The 22,010-nt window shown below is 45.7% G+C and overlaps 1 protein-coding gene across 1 annotated transcript in view; it reads left to right on the top strand.

Moving 5' to 3' along the window:
- LOC117511827 (protein bassoon-like) overlaps positions 1-19,034 on the top strand; it is a 648,753-nt gene extending 629,719 nt beyond the window's left edge. The window contains 2 exon segments of the mRNA XM_034171736.1: positions 11,623-11,797; positions 18,929-19,034. The gene's annotated coding sequence lies outside the window, so the exon portion shown is untranslated.
- The last annotated feature ends 2,976 nt before the right edge of the window (positions 19,035-22,010 follow it).

The raw sequence follows: 22,010 nt of genomic DNA, 5'->3' as shown, positions 1-22,010 counted from the left end.
CTGCACTCGGTCATATTAGTCGCTAAAATAGCTTGGTTGTTTGAGGGATAACGTCTGATATGGGATACTTTCATGAAAATAGTTTGGGGTTTTAATTTGTTTGTTTGTTTGTTTTCCAGTCACACTTACTTTTATTTTGGATTACTCAAAATGTTTCATACACTGTGAATTTGAAATTATTGTACTGTGAAATGTCTCTGATATCTACAGATTTAAAAATGTGACTTAGGAATGTGGTGGAATCTGTACTGGGTCAAAACTAGAGGTGGGCGGATCGATCCTAATATCGATAATATCGATACCAACGCTGGTATTGATATTGAACGATCCTTGTGTAAAAAGATCGATACTTAAGCTTTTTTTCTCTCCCGCATGCACTGACTGCTGCTCACACAGATTCATCAAAGTCTACTCTCTGTCTGTAAGAGCAGTGCTGCGCTGTGTCACATAACACAGAGCAGCGCACCCTTGTATTGTGGTTTGTCAGCCCTCTACCTCAGGAGATTTTAAGTTGTGTTGAGTGATATTTTATTAAACAAAAATGTTGATAGTGATAATAAAGTATTTTGTTGTCACGTGCAATGTTTGGCGAAATTCTATCCTAGGTCTTTTGGATCCTTTGGATCTATGAAGCTTAAATATAAAAAAGTATCGTATCGGTATCAATATCGGCAATACTGGGCCTGTATTTACTTGGTATCCGATCAATACCAAAATTCCCGGTATCGCCCACCTCTAGTCAAAACTGAGACTTCAGCAGAAAAACCTAATTCCACTCATTTGCATGTGTAAGTGGTTAAAGTGCACTGATTATTAAATTTGATTATTTGTAGCCATTTGTAGTTCTGACAAGAAGTCACCGACTCGGCGAGAAAGTGATTGTTGCCCAGAGAACTGTTAATATTTGTTCTGTAGTAAATCTGCTGCATCTCAGAGTGTGAGCATAAAATGAAGCGTGCTGTGGATGCTGATGTATGCAGCGTCTGACACACAGACGGCTGCTTACAGTGGGTTAGTCACAACACACTGTGGAGTTTTCGTGTGTCTGCGTGTTTCTCTTTGGTCCTGTTCCTGCTCTGCGTCTGCAGCTTGGAACCTGCCGATGACTGTTTACTGTGACTGGATCTATGCGCGTGCATAGATGATCATTCAGATTCATTAAAATCACATTATGCAGGCTCAGGGCCATCAGATTAAAAAAATAACATTTTACAGTATAGATTTGGGGCAGCACGGTGGATTAGTGGTTTGCACTGTTGCATCACAGCAAGAAGGACATGGGATCGATTCTCACCTGGGGCCTTTCTGTGTGGAGTTTGCATGTTCTCCCCATGTTTGCATGTGTGTGAATGTGATTGTTTCTATATGGCCCTGTGACAGACTGGCGTGCTGTCCAGGGTGTGCCCCGCCTCACGCCCTGTGAATGCTGGGTGCTGGGATAGGTTCCAGCCCCCCGGTGACCCCCAACTGAAGTAAGCGATTGAAGATGAGTGAGTGAGTGAGTGAGTGAGTATAGCTTTGACAGTAAGATTAAATTCCACAAATTATGGTAACCAAAGCAACCTTACATGAACACAGGTGATGTCTCTGAAGAGCCTCTGATACCTCGGTCCATCGGACAGGACACACAGGGGTCCAATCCAGAGTGCACATATTCTACAAAATAAAACAGAAATTATTAATTGACACGCACAACATCATGGATAAATCCACTATAATGTCATCAAAATTCACCAAAATAAAAGTACAGAAAATATATGTTTTAGGAAATTATTAAATTATGTTAAGTATATAAAATTTTCCAAAACAACAATAATCTGTTGAATCATTACTCTTTCCTTCAAGCAGTTATTGGGCAAATACTGAGAAACATGTTCCAAGGTCTTTCTAAATTATATATATTTAGTCCAGTTGGAGTTCATAATTGGTAAGTGCTGCAATTGTGTTGCAGTATTGTTTCCTTATTCTCGAGGTCAGTACCACGTCAATTCCAGCAAAGTGGCCAATCCACAGGCAAGAAATAGTACTTCAGCGACTGGCCGCTCGGTGCAAACATACTGTGACTAAATTACTTGTATTACTACTGTGTTCTGCGATGTTTTGACTGACAAAAAGACCACTAGAGGGTGCTGGGTAAATGCTTGACCTTGAGAATTTTAGTAATGTTACAGTCTTTATGTTGGGAAGGTGTAGTGACACGGACCCACAACAGGGGCGTTAATGAACGGACAATGGATGAGCCAAAAAGTAACAATTTAATGTTGTGAATTGCACAATGGAATACAGACAAAAACAATAGAGGAGTACAGTCAATCGTATACAAGGTGACGTACCTCCTCTTCAGCGGCCCACACAACAGGACCCCCCCCCCCCCCCCTCAATGGGCGCCTCCAGAAGGGCCGGGTCCAGGATGAAGCTCCTCTTCACCAAGGAGCGTTCTTCGGGTCCATACCCTTCCCAGTCCACTATGTACTGGAACCCCCGGCCCTTCCGACGGACGTCCAGGAGCCGGCGTACAGTCCAAGCCGGCTCCCCGTCAATGATCCGGGCAGGTGGCGGTGCCGGTCCAGGGGTACAGAGCGGAGAGGTATGGCAGGGTTTGAGGCGTGACACATGAAAAACCGGATGAGCTTCACTGCGGCTGGGCTTAGGACTTTGGTGATGGTGAAGGGTCCTATGAATCAGTCCTTCAGTTTCTGGGATTCCACTTGCAGGGGGATGTCCTTTGTAGATAGCCAAACCACCTGCCTGGGCTGATACGTAGGGGCCGGGGCACGCCGGCGGTCTGCATGGGCCTTAGCCCTCGTCCGGGCTTTGAGCAGGGCAGAGCGGGCGGTATGCCACACCCGACGGCACCTCCTCAGATGGGCCTGGACCGAGGGCACCCCGACCTCTCCCTCCACTAGTGGAAACAATGGGGGCTGGTACCCCAAACATACCTCAAACGGGGAGAGGCCGGTGGCAGATGAAACTTGGCTATTATGAGCGTACTCGATCCAGGCCAGATGGTTGCTCCAGGCCGTCGGGTGCACGGAGGTCACGCAGCGGAGGGCCTGCTCCAGTTCCTGGTTCGTCCGCTCTGCCTGCCCGTTCGTCTGGGGGTGGTACCCAGATGAGAGACTTACGGTGGCCCCCAGTTCCCTGCAGAAACTCCTCCAGACCTGGGAGGAGAACTGAGGACCACGATCTGAGACAATGTCCGATGGAATCCCATGCAGACGCACGACGTGGTGGACCAGGAGGTCTGCTGTCTCCTGGGCCATTGGGAGCTTTGGGAGGGCCATGAAGTGGGCCGCCTTGGAGAACTGGTCCACTATCGTGAGGATGGCAGTCATGCCCTGGGACGGCGGGAGGCCCGTGACGAAGTCCAGGCTGATGTGAGACCAGGGGCGATGAGGCACGAGCAGAGGCTGGAGGAGGCCTTGGGTCTTGTGGTGGTCGGCTTTGCCCCCGGCGCAGGTGGTGCAGGCCTGGACGTACTGCCGGACGTCGGCTTCCAGAGACGCCCACCAGAAGCGCTGCCGGACCACTGCCACGGTTCTTCGCACCCCCGGGTGGCAGGAGAGCTTGGAACCGTGACAGAAGTCAAGGACTGCAGCCCTGGCCTCTGGTGGGACGTACATCTTGTCCTTCGGTCCAGTCCCCAGGTCCGGGTTCCGTGTCAGGGCCTCCCGGACAGTGTTCTCCATGTCCCAGGTGAAGATGGCCACGACAGTGGACTCGGGGATGATGGTTTCTGTAGGGTCTGACAGCTCGGTCCCGACTTCCTCCTCGTGCACCCGGGACAGGGCGTCAGACGGTTGGTTCTTCATCCCGGGGCGGTATGTGATCTGAAAGTCAAAACGCCCGAAGAACAGTGACCAGCGGGCTTGCCTAGGGTTCAGACGCTTGGCAGTCTGGATGTCCTCCAGGTTCCGATGGTCTGTGAAAACCGTGAATGGTACCGAAGCTCCCTCCAACAGGTGTCTCCACTCCTCCAGAGCCTCCTTCACCGCAAGAAGTTCCCGATTGCCGACGTCATAGTTCCTTTCAGCCTCTGACTCAGGGAATACTATCCCTGAGTCAGAGGCGTCCACTTCAACTATAAACTGGCGTTTTGGATCGGGCTGCACCAGGACTGGCGCAGTCGAGAACCGGCGTTTCAACTCCCTAAATGCGGCTTCGCACCGATCCGACCAGGTGAAGGGGACTTTTGTGGAGGTCAGGGCTGTCAGGGGGCTAACTACCTGACTGTAGCCTTTGATGAACCTCCGGTAAAAATGAGCAAAACCGAGGAACTGCTGTAGTTTCCTACGGTTTGTTGGTTGGGGCCAATCTCTCACCGCCGCAACCTTGGCCGGATCAGGGGCGATGGAGTTGGAGGAGATAATAAACCCCAGGAAGGACAAAGAAGTACGGTGGAACTCGCACTTCTCACCCTTCACAAACAGCCGGTTCTCCAACAACTGCTGCAGGACCTGACGTACATGCTGAACATGAGTCTCAGGATCCGGGGAAAAGATGAGTATATCGTCCAGATATACGAAGACAAACCGATGCAGGAAGTCCCGCACAACGTCATTAACCAACGCTTGGAACGTCACGGGCGCATTGGTGAGGCCGAACGGCATGACCAGGTACTCAAAGTGACCTAACGGGGTGTTAAATGCCGTCTTCCACTCGTCTCCCTCCCGGATCCGAACCAGGTGATAAGCATTCCTAAGATCCAGTTTAGTGAAAATTTGGGATCCATGCAAGGGCGTGAACACTGAATCCAACAGAGGTAACGGGTATCGGTTGCGAACCGTGATCTCGTTCAACCCTCTGTAGTCAATGCATGGACGGAGTCCGCCGTCTTTTTTGCCCACAAAAAAAAAAACCAGCACCCATCGGGGAGGTGGAGTTCCGGATCAACCCGGCAGCTAACAAGTCCCGGATGTAAGTCTCCATTGATTCGCGTTCCGGACGTGAGAGGTTGTACAGCCTGCTGGACGGGTACTCAGTGCCCGGTATCAAATCAATGGCACAATCGTACGGACAGTGCGGGGGCAGCGTGAGTGCCAGATCTTTGCTGAAGACGTCAGCAAGGTCATGGTACTCGGCTGGCACCGCCGTCAGATTAGGGGGGCTAAAACCTCCTCCTTAGCTGTCACACCGGGTGGAACCGAGGATCCTAAACACTCCCGGTGGCAGGTTTCGCTCCACTGCGTCACAACCCCAGACGGCCAATCAATCCGGGGATTGTGTTTTAACACCCATGGAAAACCCAAAATCACTCGGGAGGTAGAAGGTGTTACATAAAACACAATCTCCTCCCTGTGATTTCCACACACAACCGTTGTCACTGGCTGTGTCTGATGTGTGAATAGTGGAAGAAGGGTGCCATCTAGTGCCCGTACCGACAATGGTGATGGTAAGGCCACTAGAGGGAGCCCAACCTCCTTTACCCATCTGCTATCCAGCAGATGCGGAAGTCGACTGAATACTTAGCTGCGCTCTGGCACCCCTGTCTTATCGACAGCAGCACGCTTGAAGCGGTCTCGCCTCTATGAGGGTGGTCAAACACCTGTCTGAACTCCCTCACAAACCCCGTATATGTCGTTAGGAGCCGTGAATTCTACTCCCAGAGCGCCGTAGCCCAGGCGCGTGCCTCTCTTCGAAGCAAATTTATTACGTAAGCCACCCGACTGGCGTCTGACTCGTACATGACGGGACGCTGTGAAAAGACGAGCGAGCACTGCATTAAGAAGTCCGCGCACGTCTCGACACAGCCTCCGTACGGCTCCGGAGGGCTTATGTAAGCTTCAGGGGATGGTGGGGGGGGGGGTCGTTGAACGACCAGCGGAATGTCTGTTTCAGGCCTCCGGTCAGCAGGAGGAGGTGCTGCAGCAGAGCTGAGCCTGAGCTTGCGTTTCCACCCGGGCGGTGAGAGCCTCCATCCTCCCATTGAGAATAACATTCTGCTCAGTGACTAAGTCCAACCGAGCAGTGAAAGCGGTTAAGATTTGCTGCAGCTCACCTAACACGCCTCCTGCTGACGCCTGTTCACCTCGCTCTTCCATTGGCTGTTCAAGCGATGGTTGACGCCCCTCGGAATCCATGACGCTGGCCGAGAAATCCTGTTGGGAAGGTGTAGTGACACGGACCCACAACAGGGGGCGTTAATGAATGGACAATGGATGAGCCAAAAAGTAACAATTTAATGTTGTGAATTGCACAACGGAATACAGACAAAAACAATAGAGGAGTACAGTCAATCGTATACAAGGTGACGTGTGGGCAGGCTCGAGGATAGAAGACGTCTGTCCAGAGAAGAGCCGGATCCCACACGGCTTCCACCGCCAGCGGATCTGAAGAACACCGGAGCCGCCAAGTCCCGAGTCCCAGGTGGCCACCGTCTCCAGCTGTCAGACCAGGTACTGCTGGCAGAAACAAAAACAGTTAATGGTGGGTGTGTGAAGACACACCCAGTAATCGTCCTTTGATTAGTTCCTCCGGGAGGGAGAACCTCCACCTCCAGAAACAATTTCACCCGTGCAGCTCCTGTTAGTATCTTCCCTGGATGGAGTGAGAGGCGAAGAACGTCGTACTCCCACTATCCGCCAATCCAGCTTCAGACAGAGCCCGCAGGAACACGGCTGCACACAGAACAATGTTTAGTTACAATATCAATCGCAGAGAAGGTTACCTCGATTGGTAGCTGATTTCTCGGCGAGGAGGTGGAGTTGCAGTCCGGCCTTTATAGTGATGGTGATGAGTGACAGCTGGTGCTGATAAGTGACAGCTGTCACTCCCAGCGGCTCCGACGCCCTCTCGTGCTTGGAGCCCGCACTCCAAGCAGGGCGCCATCTGGTGGTGGTGGGCCAGCAGTACCTCCTCTTCAGCGGCCCACACAACACTTTATATAATATGTTGTATAATTGGGTTGGTGCTAGCTTGGCATTAGCATGAACCGAGTGCTTTCATAATGCTGTGCTTTAAAAAAAATACTTGTGATGGATAAGAAGCAAGAAGAGTGATTCACAATGGATTTAATCATTCATGTGTCTTAAAAACCCATTACTGTCCCATACCACAATGCTATCTAGTTAACAGTACCATGAAAACTCACTAATGTCACATAAAGTGATGCTAATTGTTGTGTGTTGGGGGGTGTGGCTGGACATTTTGGTGTTCTTTTCTTTTCTTTGCTCTCCAGGTGGCATGAGAACTGATTTGTCTGTGGAGAAGGTGCTGGCTGAAGAGTTCTTCGCCCTCATCAACATCATGTGCAGCACCTGTGAATGGTGCTCACGTGCAGCCTTAAAGACTTTCAGCTGAAGCAGATAATTGGATGGCGTTCTGCATTTAAGTCATGTGTGATTCAAGCAGAACTGCCGGGAACTCGACCTTGTGATGTTCGTTTGTGAGACGCTGAGGACCGCGCCTGGGTTTGACACATCGAGCCCGTGAAGGAGGAAGGGTGAGGGACACATGCTGTCAGCACACATCAGAGGTGATTAAGTATTTGACTAATTGTTGATAGTAACTTGGTATTTTGTTACGCAGTATATTTGAATTGTGATGAGAATGGTGCAGCTTGCTTCTCACTGCTGTGGCTTGCGGACAAGTGATCCTCCACCTGTTGTGAGAAGCTGCTCATTTGCATAAAGCTTAAAATACAGACCTGAATGTGTTGCTGATAGTGTGTGTCTTTTGAAGGATATTAGTTGTAACTGCTGACTTACCTCACCCCTTCTATCCTTTGCAGAGAGTCGGTTTGTCGTGTCCACCTGGGGGGTGTTTGGCGGTAGTGGTGAGTCCAGGAGCGCCGGGCTTCGATCCTTTTGGGCACTGGAGAGCGTGCCAGCCTTCACTCCACCAGAAGGACGCTATTTTCGTTTTTACACTTTATTATGCACCAGCGGGTGAAATAAAGAAATTGTTTTGTTATTGGAACCGCTTTCTGGTTATTTTTAGCGCTGGGTTCCGTCTGACGCAGGTCCGCTCCTCAACCCGTGTCGACACATAACAGTAGTTCCCGGCCATTCCATAATGGACCCAGCGGCAGAGGCGGTTCCTTTTGCCGAAAAAGTTCAAGAACACTTGGAGAAAATATGGGAACAATTGCCGCATCTCACAAGCCAAATTGGGCCAGCGGACGCCTGTGTTGCGGAGCTTGTAGCGCAAGCCGTTCCGTTTCCTGCTGCTCCAGCTGCGGCACCATCGATACTGGTGCAGATAACTCCGTCTCCCAGAGATTCGGCGTCCGAACTGATTGTTTGTCGTCCGGAGCCTTATGCGGGAGACGTTGAAGCCTGTGCTTCATTTTGATGCAATGTTCTCTGGTGACGTATCTCCAGGTGTTCTGGGACAGGCAAAATAACGCACACAAAAAAAAAAAATCTTGTATGGGTTAATGTTTTGTTTTCTTTAAATAGGGGTTATAATTTGTTTGGGGAGTCAGAGGCGTGTCTGGTGGAGTGAATGTTAGGCGGTTAGAAGCCCGTCTGGGCTCACTTAATTGTTAATTTTTATGTGTTTTTAGGTATTTTCTGTTTGGGTTGTTGGGTCGTTTTATTTTGTTGTTTTTTATTTCCCTACATCCCTAACCCCAACCTCACTTGCCCCAAGACCGTTCATCTTGTGGGTTGTGGGGTGGTGCAGGTTGGTCACGCTGAGCATTCGCAGAAGACCTCTGCACCTAAGGGGGGGGTGTTAGGGGCGTTTTTCTTGGTTTGGTTAGGGCCCGGTTCCACTCCAGCCTCGGTGAGCCTTTGTACCGTTCGTCATTGGTGTTGCCGGGGTGTGGTGCAGCGGGAACATACCTCAGTCGGAGGGGTGGGCCGATCTGTTGCCATTCGCCATTTCGGTAGTTCCACCCCTCCCGAGAGGCTGGGGTATGGTCGAGTTGGGGCACCGGACGTATTTCCGGTTTTCCGCTGCGCCTTGGGGTTGGGGCTGGGTTAGTTTTTCCTGTTCCCTTCCCCGGCTTAATGTTTTGAGCCGTTCGCCAAAATTGAGCCGCCGAGGGGCTCTGGGAGGGACCTGGGGTCTTTCGGGGTGCCGGGGAAGGTAACAGGGTTTACGGTCGTTTTATATCCCCCCGGGGTTGTTTTTGGTAGTCCTCCGGGGGTTGGATTTTGATTTTGTTTTGTTTCCTTCCGGGTTCCACCTCCAGGGTTGATGGGACGGTCCTCTGGGGGGGGAATTGGCTTGGGGCCGACTAGCCAAGTGTGGCCGGGTCTGGGGTTCCGGGGTTGTGGGGAGGGTACCTCCTGGGGTTGATGGTACGGTCCTCTGGGGGGCGCCGTTTGCTCCATGTACACCTGGGAACCTTTGTGGGATTCTGGTTCTGGCTGTTCCTCCTGGAACCGGCGGTAAAGGCCTTCTGGGGGGGGTTGGGCTCTGCAGGTCATTCTGGGGGGGTTGTTTGTTATTTTTCTTTTATGCATTTATGTTTGTATTGTGTTTGTGGGGCTGTGTTGGGTTTTTGCGTTTGGGTGTTTTTCTTTTCTTCCCGGGGTTGGATGGGACGGTCCCCTGGGGAGGTTTTGGGTGGGTTTTGTGTTTTTTCTTGTGTGTTGGATTGTACTGGGGACTGTTTTGGGGTTTTTGGTGATGCCAGCCGGCCTTCCAGCTGCGGTGCCCTGTCCTGCTGTCTGTGATGGACCTTGGGAGCGTTGTGCTGTCTGCTTCCTGACGAGGACCCCGGAGCGAGGTGCTGTTCTTGGGCCTGGTCTGTTCGGTCGCCGGGAGGCTTCCCGTTAAAGGGGGGGTACTGTTGTGTGTTGGGGGGTGTGGCTGGACATTTTGGTGTTCTTTTCGTTTCTTTGCTCTCCAGGTGGCATGAGAACTGATTTGTCTGTGGAGAAGGTGCTGGCTGAAGAGTTCTTCACCCTCATCAACATCATGTGCAGCACCTGTGAATGGTGCTCACGTGCAGCCTTAAAGACTTTCAGCTGAAGCAGATAATTGGATGGCGTTCTGCATTTAAGTCATGTGTGATTCAAGCAGAACTGCCGGGAACTCGACCTTGTGATGTTCGTTTGTGAGACGCTGAGGACCGCACCTGGGTTTGACACATCGAGCCCGTGAAGGAGGAAGGGTGAGGGACACATGCTGTCAGCACACATCAGAGGTGATTAAGTATTTGACTAATTGTTGATAGTAACTTGGTATTTTGTTACGCAGTATATTTGAATTGTGATGAGAATGGTGCAGCTTGCTTCTCACTGCTGTGGCTTGCAGACAAGTGATCCTCCACCTGTTGTGAGAAGCTGCTCATTTGCATAAAGCTTAAAATACAGACCTGAATGTGTTGCTGATGGTGTGTGTCTTTTGAAGGATATTAGTTGTAACTGCTGACTTACCTCACCCCTTCTATCCTTCGCAGAGAGTCGGTTTGTCGTGTCCACCTGGGGGGTGTTTGGCGGTAGTGGTGAGTCCAGGAGCGCCGGGCTTCGATCCTTTTGGGCGCTGGAGAGCGTGCCAGCCTTCACTCCACCAGAAGGACGCTATTTTCGTTTTTACACTTTATTATGCACCAGCGGGTGAAATAAAGAAATTGTTTTGTTATTGGAACCGCTTTCTGGTTATTTTTAGCGCTGGGTTCCGTCTGACGCAGGTCCGCTCCTCAACCCGCGTCGACACATAACACTAATGAGCTTATGTTAGCATGAACACTCACTGGAATCATATGATGTGATGTTAATGGGCTAATGTTAGCATATTAAGCCACTAGTGCTGCACAAAGTGATTATAACAGGCTAATGTTAGCATGAAAACTCACTAACATCACATACCACAATGCTAACAGACTAATGTTAGCATTAAAACCTGCTAGCATTTCATAAAGCAGTGATAACAGGGTAACATTTGCATGAGTTGGGGACGTCCGCTGTGAGTATTGGGGTTCATACTGCTGTGCTTTAAAAATATGTACTTCTGATGGCTAAGGATCTGAGCAAGAAGAGCACCTTAAAGTGATTTACAATATATTTAATTGGTCACCTATCTTAAAAGCCCATTAGTTTCACATAACGTGATGCTAACTGACTGTTGGTAGCATGAAAACTCACGAGAATGCTGTGATGCTAATGGGCTAATGTTAGCATGAACACATAACACCATCATAATGGGCTAAAAGTAGCATGAAAATTCACTAACGTCACATAATGCAATGCTAACTGGCTAACATTAGCATGAGCAGAGAGGGCCTCCATTGTGAGCAAGGGATTTATAATATGCTTTAAAAACAGAATGATAATTTTGACAAGAAAAAACTTACTGCACATCTTTACATGTTGCCTGAAAAAAAGCTAACTGTGATTTTTTTAGTTTTTCAAAGGACAGACTAGCTGACGAATTAACTTTATTCAGCAAATTTATTTTTTACTGATCAAATAATTTTGCTTTTCCAGTGTGATTGTTTTCCTCTATTTTATAGAATTAGAAACTGAACATCTGTTTTTAATTCACTATTTGGAACCAGAGGTGAATTACAGTTTTCTAAAAAAAAAAAAGCAGTGCTGGAGGTTGTTGAACTGCTGTCTTGTTACAGAGGCATGTGCTCTGGAGAGTGCTTCCCTAGTTGTACATGACGAGAAGATAATTGAATCCTTTTTTAATAGAAACTTACTGACTGTGTCCATGTGTTTGCAGGACTGTGTAATTGTCTAACAATGAAAATCACGAGACGTTGTACCAGAAAAACCTGTGAAGTTCCCCCTGCTTTTGTTTTACTAAAAGAGAGAGGAAGGAGAGAGAGAGAGAGAGAGAGAGCGAGAGAGAGAGAGAGAGAGAGAAGGACACGGGATGAAGAGAGCTGAGCATGCTGGTGAGTATTGTGACCACATTTTAACTTGCTGTGAATGTCAAAGTGGTTTTATAATTCTAAGTACTTCAGGACATGGTCCCACTGGGGAGAGGATCAATTGCACATGAATTGAGTATACAAATTACGGGCGTTTGTTGTCGTCCGCAACAAAAATGGCCAAAAATGACAAATGTCCCAGTATGAATTACGGATATATTAATAATATACGTATAGCGAATATATGATGAACAATCAAGGTTGTATAACGCATGTAGTGAAGAAACAGATCCAACACATTGCGATTATCACGGCAGTATTACAGGTATATTATGAATGCATCGCGCATGTATTGCGCGTGCACGGCATCTGCATTGTGGTCATAAATGAAGCGCACTCGGGCCGTTGGCATCACTAGTCACACCAACAATAAGCTTCTGGAGCATTTGCTGGACTTGGACAAGTTGATTAGAGTAAAGAAGCAGTGAACAGAGCGAGTGGTGACGTCAGCGGATCACATCAGAGCACAGCTCGTCTGAACCATTATAACAAGAAGTTAAATCTGTTATAAACATAGGAATAAATACTGTAACACCTGCAGACAAGAAGGAAAAAACATGCAACTGTTTTATCAAGCCTTGACAATGTAAACAAGTCAAATAATTACCTTTTTAGACGGCTCAAAATGCTTTCTGCAGCTTGTTAGCCGTTTGCGTGTGCAGCTTCCTCTGGGATTCAGGAGATGATTAGAGCCGTTTTCAACAGCCAATTTGCAGAATAAAATGATTAATCCGCCACAAAATAATTATTTTATATACGCAGCAACCAGCGCAGAGCGAGTGGCAGCCGGTAGAACAAAGAACAGCGTCCAGCTGTGAACACAGCGCATCTGATTTGCATCCGCCGCAAATCAGATGCAAAGCAGACGTAATAAAAATGCTTTATTCGTTTCCAGTCTGTATGCAGTCGCTACAACTTCTTTTAGTTCGTGATGTGGACATGATGGGCACACAAAATATCCGTTTTACACACTGTCCCAGTCCGCTGCCAAGCGGCAAATCCCTGTCAGTTGCGGATATCAGCAGATGACGGCGAATATACAGCACATAGATTGAGTATGTATGGAGTATGTTAGGCGGATGTCATCCGCAGCCAAAATTTTGTGCAGCTCAAAAATCCTGGTAATGGAAAAACGTGCCTCTATGGATAATTACGGACATGTGCGGGTGTCGGCCGACTCATACAAGCATGTTTCACGCATATTGCAGATGTTAAGCGAATATGAACCAATTTTGTGGGCAATCCATATGCAAATCCTCCTAAATGCCAGTGGAACAGGGCCCTAAGAGTCTGTGCAACCACACAAGTGTGTGCACCTTTTGAGTCTGTGCGACCGTGTGAGTGCAACCTTAAGAGTCTGTGCAACCACACAAGTGTGTGCACCTTTTGAGTCTGTGCGACCGTGTGAGTGCAACCTTAAGAGTCTGTGCAACCACACAAGTGTGTGCACCTTTTGAGTCTGTGCGACCGTACTTGTGCAACCGTAAGAGTCTGTGTGAAAATACAGGTCTGTGCAACCATACAGGTCTGTTTAACTGTACGTATATGTGCAACCATATGAGTGTGTCCAGCCTGTGCCAGCATACAGGTGCAACAGTAGGAGTCTATGTGACCTTGCAAGTGCAACTGTACCAGTGGGTGTATTATTTGAGTCTGTGAAACCGTATCAGTGTGTGTGACCATACGAGTCTGCGCAGCCACATGAGTATGACCGTACGAGTCTGTGTGACCGTACGAGTCTGCAGCCACATGAGACTGTGTGACGTGTTGAATGTTTGTCTTTTATGACCAACATGCAGTGCCACGCGCATCAGCAAGGCCTGTTCCTCAACAGCATTAAAAGCCAAAACACTAACGCCAGCAGGTCAGGTCAGGAAGCATGCATTAGTACTGCACACCATCCCCAAACTAACTGATAATCTTTTTTTTTTTTTTTTAAGTTAATTTAGTGGGACAAAGCCATCAATGTGCTTCAAGGCTTTTTGTGGTTCAGTATCTTGTTCAAGGACACTTTGGCACTCAGCTGCAGTTGGGCATCATACCAACGCCTACTTAAGTTACTGAGTGAGCCACACTAACACGGACAGTTCAGACTATCCCTCACTGTATTTTAGCGATTTAATTTGTAGTCTGTGATGGACTGGAGGCCCGTCCAGGATGCACCACGCCTGTTGTCCAGTGACCCCTGCAATAGGCTCCACAGCAACCCCGCCATGACACTTGAGCGGGTAGTAAATGAATGACTGAATGAATTTTACATAGCCCGACAACCAGCCCTAACTTGGGCCAGATACTGGCCTCTCTCTCCTAGCCTGTGATTGATTGGCGGCCGAGACTCTGACGTCAGCCTAACTTTGATGGGCATGAGTGTTGCTGTCTTATTGGTCATTTAGGAGTGGGAAAACTCACTCCAACATGGAGGCCAATATCCGGCCCAATTCATAGCGGGGCTGGTTGTCGAGCTAGAATGTTACATAGTGGAGTTTGCGCCAGCTGTGGAGTTGAGGTGCTTCACAGCTACTTAGCACCCTCTCCAGGCATGGAGTGGCATAATAAGTCCAGTTCATAGACAATTTTACCAGTCTGTTCTTTCCTCTTTTTGTCTAAGGGCCCTGTCCCACTGGCTTTTAGGAAGATTTGCGTATGGATTGCGCACAGAATTGGCTCCTATTCGCTTAACATCCGCAATATGCGTGAAACATGCTTTTATGAGTCGGCCGACACCCACACACGTCCGCAGTTATCCATAGAAGCACGTTTTTTCCTTACCAGGATTTTTGAGCTGCACAAAATTTTGGCTGTGGATGACATCCGCCTTACATACTCCATACATACTCAATACATAGTCAATCTGCGCTGTATATTCGCCGTCATCTTCTGATATCCACAACTGACAGGGATTTGCGGCTTGGCAGCAGACTCGGACAGTGTGTAAGACAGTGTACGGATATTTTGCGTGACCATCATGTCCACATCATGAACTAAAAGAAGTTGTAACGACTGCATACAGATTGGCCATGAATAAAGTGTTTTTATTACATCTGCTTTGCATCTGATTTGTGGCGGATGCAAATCAGATGCGCTGTGTTCACAGCTGGACGCTGTTCTTTGTTCTACCGGCTGCCACGTGCTCTGTGCTGGTTGCTGCATATATAAAATAATTATTTCGTGGCGGATTAATCATTTTATTCTGCAAATTGGCTGTTGAAAATGGCTGTAATTACTTCCTGAATCACAGAGGAAGCTGCATCTGGGCCGAACTAGCTGCAGAAAGCATTTTCAGCCGTCTAAAAAAGGTAATTATTTGACTTGTTTACATTATCAAGGTTTGATAAAATAGTTGCATGTTTTTTTTCCTTCTTGTCTGCAACTGTTACAGTATTTATTCCTATGTTTATAACAGATTTAACTTCTTGTTATAATGGTTCAGATGAGCTACGCTCTGATGCGATCTGCTGACGTCACCACTCGCCCTGTTCACTGCTTCTTTACTCCAGTCAACTTGACCAAGTCCAGCAAATGCTCCAGAGCCTGTATTGTTGGTGTGAATAGTGATGTCGAAAGGAGCGAGTGCGCTTCATTTATGACCACAATGCAGATGCCGTGCACGCGCAACACGTGCGCAATGTATTCATAATACACCCGTAATACTGCCGTGATAATCGCAATGCGTCGGATCCATTTCCTCACTACATGCGTTACATAACCATGATTGTTCATCATATATTCGCTATATATTATTAATATATCCGTAATTCAGACTGGGACATTTGTCATTTTTGGCCATTTTTGTTGTGGACGACAACAAACTCCCTCAATTAATGCGCAATTAATCCTCTCCTCCGTGGGACAGGGCCCTAAGGTTGCACTCACATGGTCGCACATACTCAGACGGTGCACACACTTGTGTGTCACACACAGGGTCACACAGCCTTGTACGGTTGCACTCATACCGTCGCACAGATTTGTACGGTGGCACAGACTCAAATGGTGCACACTCGTGCATTTGCTCACTCGTGCGGTGTGAGCTGTGCAGTGATGACTAACCGCGTCATGTGACTCCTGCCGGAGACAGCTCGCCTCCAACTGTCAAACTGCTTTTTTATCTCCTTCCTCCATCTCTGTCTCGACTTCTCACTTCCTCCTCATCTCTCCTCACTCTGGTCTGTGTCAGACAGCTCACGTTGTTTTTCTTTTGCCACATCTCTCAGCTTTTGCCTCTTTTATTCATCTGTCTGTCTTCATTTAACCTCCATTTGTGTCTTTTGTGGTGTGGTGGGGTGCGGGTGGACAGGTTAGTGTGACTAGATAGAGTGGCGACATGACGAGTCGAAAAAAACCCCAAAAATGGTCACATGACTCATGGTGCCATCTTGGTCCCAAAATAGCGCTCGCTGTTAATTTGTCTGCATGTAAATCCAGCATCCAGGTTGTCCGTCCTTCCGTCAGTTTGTCTGCCCGTCCACCCGTCCGTCTGTCCGACCGCAATTTGTTCGCCACAACGTAGCTCAGCACCTATTGCTCGCAGAAACTTCATATTTGGTGGGTACATGCCTTGGAGGAGTACTTCACATGAGTTGGAAGGCCAGTGACCTTGACCTAGTTTTGAAGGTCACCAGTGGTCATAACCGTCAAATCCTTTCCCGCAAAGTAGCTCGGCAGTTATTGCTTGCAGAAAATTTATATTTGGTGGGTACATGCCTTGGAGGAGTACTTTGCATGGGTTCGAAGGCCGGTGACCTTGACCTACTTTTCAAGGTCACCAGTGGTCACAACTGTCAAATCCTTCGCCGCAATGTAGCTTCACACCTTTTCCTCGCAGAAACTTCATATTTGGTGGGTACATGCCTTGGAGGAGTACTTCGCATGGGTTCGAAGGTGGGTGACCTTGACCTCCATTTCAAGGTCACCGGTGGTTGCATTTGTTTTGAAGGCTGGCAACCGTGACCGACTTTTTATGGTCACTGTTTGTCACATCCTCTAAATAAATATTATGCCAATCTCCAATTTTTTCATTGTATATCCCAGTTTACATCAAACACATAACCAACCAAATACCCACCCCATACAAGTACATATATTACAACTACATATATATTATATATGTACATATTATGTACATATATATTATATATTACACCCCATACAAGTACATATATATTATTTTCCATGCACTTTGCATGGAAAATAATACTGCGTGCAGGGCATTTCGTGATGAGTGTCTCTAGTTTTATTTATTCGCTGAAAATACCAGGCTGTTGCACATTTGGAGGCACAAATAGACACAGCAAGGCCTTTAGGCCATAGGCTAGCTTTTCTATCATGATGTTTCATTGCACTATCATGGTTAATAGACTCTTTAGATATTCTAAAAATATATCACACAATCCTGCTTCAATAAAGTTTCACATGCGGAAATCTTGCAGTTATTTTGCGATTTGAGTTTGAATTTGAAAGTATTGTTTCTGCTGCGATAAGAGTGTGAAGCGTCTCTGACCTAGATTTGACCATTGAGCGCATCACGATTACTACATATAACATCAGTAAATCGCTTTGCTTGTAAACAAAGATGGTGACGCCCTGCAGAAAGCGGCAGCGTGGATCCCAAAATCAAGATGAAAATCCGGAAATCCTGCTTGTTGTATGCATATTTTGGATAACTGTAGAAAGAAAACCTGTCTCATAACTCAAGCATTTCACAGACAAAAGGCAGCTTTTCTATGCCAAGCAAAGACAAGAAAAACAGAAATCAGGTCGTTCTGGTGAACAGGCTTACATTAATATTTTGTGAAAAAGAATTTTGTTATGAAGAATGAATTAATTAATTGTGCCAATAAATACTAGGTTTAATAATAAATAATGAATAGATGATGAAGAGATGGATAGGCTACCTATATCAACCAGCTATCTAGGCCTAGGGCCTATATAAATTTCTTCCATTTCTAGAGAGAGGCCTGTCCTGGTTAGACATGGTATAGGCCTTGCTGAGTAGTGCAGTTGTATGGCTGACAGGAAAAGTTATTAATTGTCCTACAAGGTTCCTGCACATCAATAAAAGTCATTATATAAACAAATTATTAAAAGTCATTTAAGTTGATTATTCGGTCATTAAGTCATGAAACTTGAGAAACTCGGCTACAGTACGGACTTGTAGTATGATCCTTATCCTGCTGTTCTTCACTCAAAGTTTATAAGACTAAGGATTTCTCTTTTTGCATCGAAATATTACAAAATGTCTACATAAGATAATAAAGATGTTTATTTTCATCAGTAAAAAGTCATCAGGTTTTAAGCAAAAAGCTCATTATAATTCATTATTTTGGCAGGGGTATACCTGCAGGAGCCTTGTCCAAGCTTCAGTTTAATTAAACTAGTATTGCAATTCCATTTTCAGAGTGTGTTGGTCCCTCGCCTAAGAGATTACGCTCAAAAAGTGAAATCCATGGTTCTTCAGCAGTTCTACCTGAAGTCTGATCTGCAAGAAAAAGAAAAATTACATCACAGTCAAGGAGAAAGAGTTAAGGATAAGTTAGCCAGAGCAGAAACAGAAAGTTGTGGTAGGTGTAGATTTCATTTTGATGACAGTTTCTTTGGTGTGAGTTTGCATCACTGGCAAAAAAAAAAAAAAAACACTGATAAAACTTTACCTGTCAATCTGGTTGTGTTTTCAGCATAAATACATAGTATCCGTTCTTTCTGCTCAGACAGCAAACTAGAGGCAAATCTAGGCAGAAAGGGGAATGGGGGCAGGGAATGTGGCTCCCTACAACACCCCTAGATTAAAGGTCCACTTTTGAAGACAATTTTTCATACTACTACTAATACTACTTGTAATATTATATAGTATAGTATTATAGTATATAATACTATAACTAAGTTACTACTAGTAACTAGATACTTTTAAATTGAGTAATCAGTAAAGTAACTAAGTTACTTTTTCAAGGAGTAATCAGTAATTGAATTATTTTTCATTGTAACTGTGGCAACGCTGTTGGTGACAGCCATATTTCCAGCATGTTGTTGTAAGGAGCACCACAAACGGAAAATATTTCATGCAAATTTTGTTTAATATTTTGATTTTTTTTTTTTTCTCAGATCGTTCAAAAGACTTCACCCAGCACCCACAGCTCAAAAAACTGAGCTCATCCTGGTCCTGAAAACCAACCTGTAGCAGTGAGATGGGCTTTACTCAACAAGAGAAGAAATACCTCAACACAGATCATAAAGCAAAATCAAAGATATGAAACTCTTGTTTTCCTGACAGTAAGCAGCATTTTGACATCACTCAGCATTTTCAACCTCCCAGTGGATTTAACGCTGAAGCCTCAAAGGGATAAGGAATGAAGTGTGAAGCGGCAGTAAAGCTGTATGCGGATGATTCCACTCTTTACATGAGGCCTGATTTTTCTTACTAATGTACAGAAGAAAGAAGCTTTACAACAAGCACAGTAGGACGGTGTACTAAAAAAATGAGTGAGAATGATAAAAATGCAGCCTTTTGTTCTCTTTCCTGTCTCTGACTGAATGTAAAAAGAAAACCAGAGGTAAAGGAACCAATCCAACAGCCTCGCATGTTTTTCTGGTACTACAACCATCTTGTTTCTTCATGGAAATCAAATAATCAGACTCAACAATGAAGACGAAGATTTAAAAAAAAAACATATAGGATGCACAAAAAGAGCATTTTGTGTGCGTCCCTGTTTCTGGCTACATTCCAGGTGGGAACTGTTTGAGTGCTCCTCCCCAGCTTTTCGTCTTCACCCCTTCCAGAATGTTCTTCTTGCGAAGGGCACTCTGGCTCAAAGATTTTTTGACATATCTTTTAAGACGTGCACAGTGGATTTAAAAAAAAATCAAGTAAGATATTGAAATGCATGGAATTTTATATCCCAGACCTCACACTGTCATCATTACTGAAGAGAGGCCATAAAGACACTCGGAAACACTCGGCCGGACACCGTGGGAAATAAAGATTTGCAAAAGGGATGATGATGCAACACAAAGGAGTCTGGCCACAGGAGGAGCATTTTTATTTATTTTTAAGTTGCTACAGAGAGTTCAGCCGTATATGGCTGCTTTTCAGCCATCTCAAAGCCATTAAGGAGAGATATTATCCTGTAGGAGGGTTTTTTTTTCCCCCCCAACACTTGGTTGTATCATTTATTGTGTTATCATGAGCTGTTATTTTTTATTGTTCTTATTTTTCTATTTAATATTTAATTTACCTGTTTGTTTTTTTCTGTTACAGGTTACTACTATCGCCTTAATTATTTTTAAGTTTTACTTTGAAGTAAAAATGACATTTTTATTGCATTGTCTAAACATATTTTCATGATAGTTTTTTTTATTATATTATCATCTGGAAAATGATCACTGAGAGATTAATTTATATTTTTAAATTAATTTTGTTTTATAATTGTCACATATTTTCATTTATTTTTGTAATATTATTTACATCATCCCCCTATAGACTCTAATTTAAGATCAATAATTATAAAAGCAATAGAGTAAGATGTAATGGAGTAACGAGCACAATCTTGTGTCATCTTAAAAGCTGGTGGAGAGAAACGCATTGCTTCCGTTTGTCTAAATTATGACGTAAAGTATGACATACATATACTCTACATGGTACTTCACCATGGTACTACTGCTGTACAGCTACATCAGAGAGCAGGAGCTAAGCTGGCACCTTCCAGATCTCCTCCAGTGCAAACATCGCCACCAATCAGTGGACCAGTCATCCGGAACCTGATATGAACGCACTGCAGGGCAGCAGAGAGGCACTGAAAAGCGGACCAGTCTCATTCCCCAGCAGAACCGGACTCGGCGTCGTCACCTTCAGGGGGTTCGGGCTTTGAAGTGGTTCTTCTGACCCTCCAAGATAGACTTTTATCTGGAGTCTGCAAAAAGCTCAGCTGAGCTCCTTATACATCAAGTATGTATCAGCATGTGTCTTCACTCTGTCCAGATGTGCACAGTGCACATGAAAGCACACTCTTTAAGTGGTGTCATAACGAAAAATCATGTGACTGAAGAACCAAAAAAAAAACAAAAAAAACACTCGCGCACGTGGTTGTGTCACCGAGTCACTCGCCTTTTTTTAAATTTCATTTTCTATCGTAACAGCATCCAGACCTGCAACCCGACTCCTGATCTCTCAGACTGTCAGTTGTCATGGAAACCTCTCAGGTCAGTGTTCTCCCTGCTGTTGCTCCTGCAGTGCATTGTGGGATCTGCAGTTCGGTACTCGAAATGTACTCTGCATAGGCCAGATGAATCGTGCGGCCTTCCACCAAACCAACGGACTTCGGTTGTATATCGTCAATGTGTGAACGCTCGCTGGGAACCTTCGCATGCCGCCCGGCGTTAAAAAACCTCAAAAAGTCACCTCTATATTGTTCTTTTGCTAATGTTTGTGTGTGTGGGAGGGGGGGGCTGTATGCGTGTATTTACCAACAATCATCTGAAAAAGGAAAAAAAAAACAACTATAAGAAAAGTGGTGGGCAGAAGAGGTGACCTCTCATCTCCACTCGTTCTATGCAATGATTCATTTTGTAATTATGAGATGGAAAAGGGACGAGAAAGGAAATGAGGAGAAAAAAAAAATAAATCACGCAATCATCCTTTCTCATGAATCGTGACATTGAGGAAACATCGAGCAACGGTGCCATGAAGGTGGTTTATGTGACAGAATTAAAGATAACAGCTGAACTGATCTGTTGATTAATCAGTTAATCAATCAACAGACAAATAAAAATGGGCATATTTCAAAGAAAAACACCAAACAGTTTTTTTTAAATGAGCGTTTTCCTCTTTTCGGCTTCCTGTCACTGTAAATTTAATGTCTTTTGACAACATTTTGTTGACTGAATGCTTAAGTGATGATTCGTTATAAGAAATGACAATAATCAATGATAATGATTAGTGTGCACGTGCCCCTGCACCACCTCAGTGGTTAACAGTGTAATGATGCAGTCAGGACAGCTGGGAGAGGACAGGTTTGGAGTTGTGGTAAAAGTAGACGTCACTGCTGCCAAAATCACTTTAGAATCTAAAATTTAAATTAAATGTTAAACATTCAAGTTTATTATTCCCTGTTGTTCTGAAAGCAGAATAGATTACATTATTATCCAGAGATTTGTGCAATTAAATACTTACATATATCTTTATAAAACA

The sequence above is a fragment of the Thalassophryne amazonica genome, chromosome 6, assembly GCF_902500255.1.
Source record: "Thalassophryne amazonica chromosome 6, fThaAma1.1, whole genome shotgun sequence".
NCBI lineage: Eukaryota > Metazoa > Chordata > Actinopteri > Batrachoidiformes > Batrachoididae > Thalassophryne > Thalassophryne amazonica.
The sequence above is the reverse complement of the archived record's forward strand: the minus strand, read 5'-3'. Positions and strand labels throughout refer to the sequence as shown.